Source organism: Python bivittatus, unplaced genomic scaffold, assembly GCF_059951505.1.
Source record: "Python bivittatus isolate LINGU-HERP-01145 unplaced genomic scaffold, Pbiv_v1 ctg000210_np1212, whole genome shotgun sequence".
In the NCBI taxonomy this organism is placed as follows: Eukaryota; Metazoa; Chordata; class Lepidosauria; order Squamata; family Pythonidae; genus Python; species Python bivittatus.
The window spans coordinates 2,528,645-2,534,644 of record NW_028277053.1 but is presented as its reverse complement, the minus strand read 5'-3'; positions in this window follow the sequence as shown (position 1 = coordinate 2,534,644).

Sequence of the window (6,000 nt, the reverse complement as noted above, 5' to 3'; positions counted from 1 at the left end):
GGAAGAAGGCAGATAAGGATTCTTATCTCCGTATCCTTGAGAAGAATCTTCCCCATGGGCCCGTGATGCTGGGGACTTTCCCATATGTCTGTCCTCTTGCTAGCTGTCTTTTGCACACAAACTCACTGCAATTCAAAAATTTACCAGCCCAAACAAAGTTTGATTGTATGAATGCTGCCTGTCTTCTCTAAAGGACAAAAGCTGGCTTTTTCTGTGAATCTGTTCAAAATGTTGTAGTTGATACCACTTTCTAACACCACCCACTATACCATCCCATTTTAATCTTCTACATGTGCTGTTTATAGGTTAATTTGGACTATGTTGTTTGTCAATGTTTGTATAACACTGAAAGCATGAATTGGATATTTCTATTTTATTTGTACAGTTATGTTCTCATCGTTTGTCAGTTTCATAAGGCACACTGACATAAAAATCTCTAACTTTTTTTAAAAAAGTGCTGGAGAGAGGGAGAAGACAGGAGGCGATGGGACTAGACCTCTGTTGTTGTTATTTTTAAATACATATATTGATTGCTTAATTTGGGGTCCTGTGGTTTGTGGGAATCTCTAGCTGATAATGCATTCTTAAGCAGCACCACTAATTGGTAAATTTCTCAGATAAGAGCAAGAACCTTATCCATGAAAATTTCACCAAAAGGGCTCTCTCTTTTTCAAGGAAAGCAATCATTTTTCTCATCAGTGAGAAAAATGTCCCCTCCCCAAATGCAGAAGGTATTTTCAGCATCCCACTAAATCAAGTCTGAGAATGGTCTTCACCTACCCTAAAAGGATAAATTCTCCTTCAAATCAAGTTCAGTTCCTGATGTCTTCATCGACAGGCCCTAGCAGTTTGAGGATAGTTCATAAGACCTTATTCCAGGACATTTTTTTCCTAGTTTAACTTAAATCCTAGGGCGTCTTGGTGGTTCCCCAAGCGTCTGTCTCATTGGAAAGACCTCAATGGAATTTCCCAGGCACTTGGCAGGTAAAAGCCTATTACAAACTAAGAAGAAATCATGAAAATAGCATCACTCTCGGTCAATATGAAAGTACAATTCCGTCTTCGTACCTACTGTACTTTAATTCTGTGCTTCTTTTTCCCAGCCCTCTTGTGCTTTAAGATCTTTTTACCTTGCACTTCTCAGCCTTGAAGCTGGGTGATTGTGGGTTGTTGACATAACTGACATCTCTGTCAACTTCTACACCAAGTGCTAACTAGGTTTGACACTGCTTAGATTGTTTTGAGATAAGCCAAGGTTGGCAAGGTGCTGCTTGAACCTAAAGGTAAAGTCTTCTTTGAACTGAGCTTGAGTCTGGGTGACTGGATGGACATGTCTCTGTAGCTTTCTTGGCAAATAATACAAAAATGATTTGCCAGCACCTTCTTCTGGATTTCCAGTTTAGCCCACAATCCAGAGACTTCATGGTGATCTAAACCTAGTTATCTTTTGGGATCAGCCAAATTTAGCTGGTACTGCTACTTAACAGGGGCCCAACTGTCCTACCTTCTCACTCATGCTTGGCATTATCAATAAGGACTCTTGCATTTAGTTGGTTAGTGGAGGTGGTATAATTACCGCCCATAAGTGTTAATTCTCTTTGGATGGTTCACCTAAACCATGATGTTTACATTGGGGTCAAACACCAACTTGGAAAATCTGAAGGTATTTTTAGAAAAAGCAGACACGGGGAACTTCTCACAGGGTGGACTGTGAGAAGATGCCAATATGACTGGGATATTTTATTCTGGTCAGGCTGGGATGACCAGAATTTTCTTGTCAAAACTAGAATTTAGAATGAGCAACAAACCCCCATTCCCCTCTGTAACAAAAACCTAACTGACTCCTCAAGGACTCTTCTTGGAACACCACCATTTTGTGACTGATACAGCAGCAGCACTTAAAAAAAAATAGAAAGCAACAACTGATTATTAATATGTCTAAAAACACATCCACTGCAATTAAGGCAGTTGCATTTCCCTTTTGGAGAGTCTCTGAAGGGGAAAATAGAGCAACTCCCTTGAGTTTCTAAGACTCCAATGAAATGAAGTTGTATGTGAAATTAATTCAAGATTAATGCAGGTTTGGGGGGAAAGTGCAAGGCACCAGGTGTCAAAAATCCAGATGGACTCCATTCTCATGAAATGCAGTTGGTTGGAAGCACATGGAGCAATGGCCTTGAATAACACTTTTCTTGTGTCCCACCTGCCCACAAGTGTCTCTTTTTATTTTTCAAGCTACGGCTAAAGATTCACAATGGCTTGAATTAAAAGTTGCACTGCCCAATATAGATGCCAACTGTTGGCCAATTGAAGAGGTGAAACCTGTCCTAATGTGTGGACCCCAATTGCCCTTGGCAACTTTTCAGCCTGTGGATACACAAGCCTCTTGTTGAGATTCCAAGAAATCCCAAAAGGGTTTATAAAATGGATTCTACCCTTAAGCCCGATGGAATGTAGTACCCCTGTGTATTAGCCAAAGGAAAGCTTTTCAATTAATATTGCAGTTTGGGCATCCAGGTTCATCAGATTTAGGCACTTGGTTTCTGTAAGCTGAACGTACATCTAAGTGAAATGTTCTGGCTCTGCACAGTGACTTCATGTTCCTTGCAAAGAAACGTTCCTGTTCCCTGAGCAAACAGTCACATGATAATGTAATTCTCGAGCAGCCAAAGATATAATAACCTTGTTAGGAAGGCTGATGTGAAGCTCATATTGCAAACTGGGTGAGAACATGGAAGAGATGGTTGGCTAAAGAAGAGCTGACAATATTTTTGAGGGCTAGGATGTGTTATGCAATTCCATGTAAAGGCCTAGGTCCTTCAAGAGCTTCATGCATGAATGCTGAAAGCTACCGAGATTAATTTTTTCCTTCTAAAGGTCTTTACTTTGGGGCTGCACTAAATGTTCACAGAAACCATTTAGGAGTATTGCAAAGCAGAGTTGCTGACCCCTGCATCTTATATTGTCAAAAGCTGGGTGGGACTCAAAAGTCATTTGCTGGTTTCTTCATTCTGGCAAAATTCACATCTATTAATTTATTGCTGACTATTCCCATGTGGTCAGATAGGACTTAAGCCCCAGTCACGTTTCTCCACTGCTTTTTTCTTTGATCTGTAATCATCTTTTCTATTTTTTATGTTTTTACAAATCTAGCTGGCACTAGATTTGCTGATCATAAAGGTACTGTCTCCAACCACAAGACGGAATTCTATATAGCGGCTCATATTTTGCTAGTGCAACTGATTGTGTTGGCTGTTCTCTAGAATGTTTTTTTTAAAAAAAACTCTTTCCATTTCAATGGAAGTGGCTCTGAGGAAGCTTTGACAATAATGAGTTATAGCCCTCCAGATGTTGAACTACTAGTATCTCTCACCATTGCCAGTTCGATGGAAGTGAAGCCCAGCCCATCTGGGAAACACCAGATTAGGGAAGACTTGACTATAGCAGGAAACCTCCAGAAGTCATGGAACAACAACTGTCAGCATTCCTCAACATTGACTCTGCTGGTTGCAATTTAGTAACATCTGGAAAGCCACGCTGTTTCTTCAAAAGTTGACTTTCCTAGGACTAATAACCTACAGCTTGAAGAGTCTATCAGTCCCAGTTAGGACCCACCTCACATCCTGAACTTGGCTGATGAAGGGGAAGGAGCTACAGCAGGACAAAAACAATCCTGTTTTTCTTAGATAGATAGCCCCTTTTTAATCTTTTTGTGGTTGATTTCCCATAGACAGCTGACTGGAGGAATATCTGCTTTGCCTCTTTAATTTCTTGTCCCCCCTGGAACCAACACTGGGCCTTTCTTGGCAAGAGTGGCACGCTTCCTCCTCAAGATGATAGCAAATCTCTCTCCCCGCTTCCCATTCTCGTGTTTAGTTCTAAAGCATAATATAACATAACAGGGTTTCCTACCATTAAAATCAATGTTTGGACTGCTACACTCCACACATCTGTGTTTCATTGTTTTTCGAAACTGCATTAAAGACAACACGGGAGCACTAAGAGCTCTGCCAAACAGACAATTAAGCGGAGAACTGAAATAGATAGAGTAAATAAATGGATGTGTACAGATACCACCTGAGCTTGTTTTTGAGAAAGAAGCCATGGCTCCTAATGGGCTTCTGCGCCCTTGCTGACCTTTCTTCAGACCAGAGTCAGAAAAACAGCCCTAAATCAACACATGCTGTGGCATAATCTGCTGCGGATTTCTAAATCAATAAGGCGCAGCTTGGCTTGCACTGTATTCTAAGACCAATGCCTTGTCTAACGATGTGGTGTGTACCATCGTTGGAGGAACCTGTAACCCTCCGGGTGTTGCTGAACTGTAACTTCCGTCATACCTCACCACGGCCATGTTAGCTGGACCTGCTGAAGTTCTGCAACAACAGGAAAGTCACTCGTTCCCTCGGCCCTGGTCAACCGAGTGGTGCAGATTGCTCTAGCATCCCACATCTACTTCAAGGTGTCAAGAACCGAACTCAAGATATTCACGTAGTGGCTTGTTTTGAAAACACATCAAACCACTGTCCTCTGCATGGTTAGCAACCCGCTATCCCACTCAAGAATTCACTGAGTGCACAAACCCATAGGAGGTGCCTTTTTGTGTGTGCAGAAAATGGGACTTGACACCCAGGTGTGGTACAAATGTGAAATCAAGGTTTCTTCAGGTAGACAAAAGTGGCTGCTCTGGGTTTGCCAATATAAATGGCCCCAGGTAAACTTCCACCTGCGTTATCTAGCCTCATGCGATTGGGGACAGGACGGTAGCACATGTGCCCTTGCTAACTCTTTACCATTGCTTGGCACAACTTTGAGATGTTGAGCCTTTGCTTAATGTCGCCAGCCACACTGGCACATTCACATAACACACTCAGCCAAAATGTGGTATGTGGCTTGATGCGAAGCCAATTGTAGTTGGAGGAGTGCTTCGGTTAAGTCCTCCCCATGAATATTTCATCTGAAGCTGCTCTTCTTTTGTATCCGTCATAGGAAGCTGCCTTTTAGCAGCTGGGTTCACACGCATGTTGCTAAGCTGTGCTTTGCTGAACCAAGGTTTACTGAATAGCCCTGATCAGCCAGGTTCAAACAGATCTAAGCAAAGAAAATAGAAGAATGATGTTGGTTCAGCGAAGACAACAAACTCAAGATACTGTCAGAACCTTACAGCTGCTTTGCAACAGGGATTTTTTGTTATTTTTAGATTGGCCGAAGGGTTTGTGCTTTACTGTAGTCAGCCAATGACAGAATGCACACACTTTGCAAACTTGCGGAAATATTCAAAAATGCATTTACCTCTGCTGGCTCTTTCCTGTGATTTTATGTCAAAAGAGCTTCTATTGGGCTTGCATGCTTTAGACTAGATTCCGCTGCGTTAAGAGGCTTGCCTGCCTGCTCTCTTTCTACAAACCTTTGCATTTTCTGTCTTTCCCATGTAAGTTGGTACCACCTCTGAAGCGTCATTCAGATTCAGAGCTCTTTTGGCCTGGAAAAGGAGGCTGAAAAAGATGTATGATTATCACCAAAGCATCAAGGACAGGCCTTTAGAATGAAGTTAAGTATGTTGCTCTGAAGAGTCCAATTCAGGGAGTTATGGCAGTTAAGGAAATGATGGGAGCTGGATGTTCAAAATATTAACAATAGGCAAGGCAAAATTAACCAAAGACGTTAAATGAAGAAATGCAGCATATTTTGCAGGTAAGAGGACAGCTTCTTTTCCACCAGTTTTGATTCTACGCCCAAAGTTTAAAAAAACACTCATGAGTTTACTGTACGGGGTTTTCCTGTAGCTGTTTACATAGAATCGTGTAACGTTTAGTTTATTTGAGACACAGCATCTGTTTTGCTTGATGAAATCTGCATAGAGGTCAGAAGAACACTTAACGGATCACACGCGTTTCCTTCAAACAGTATTCTGCATTAGAGTCACATCACTGCTCTTTGATCAAGTTATACAGGATAGGCTACATTAAAATATTCAAAGGCACCATTATAGATGTAAAT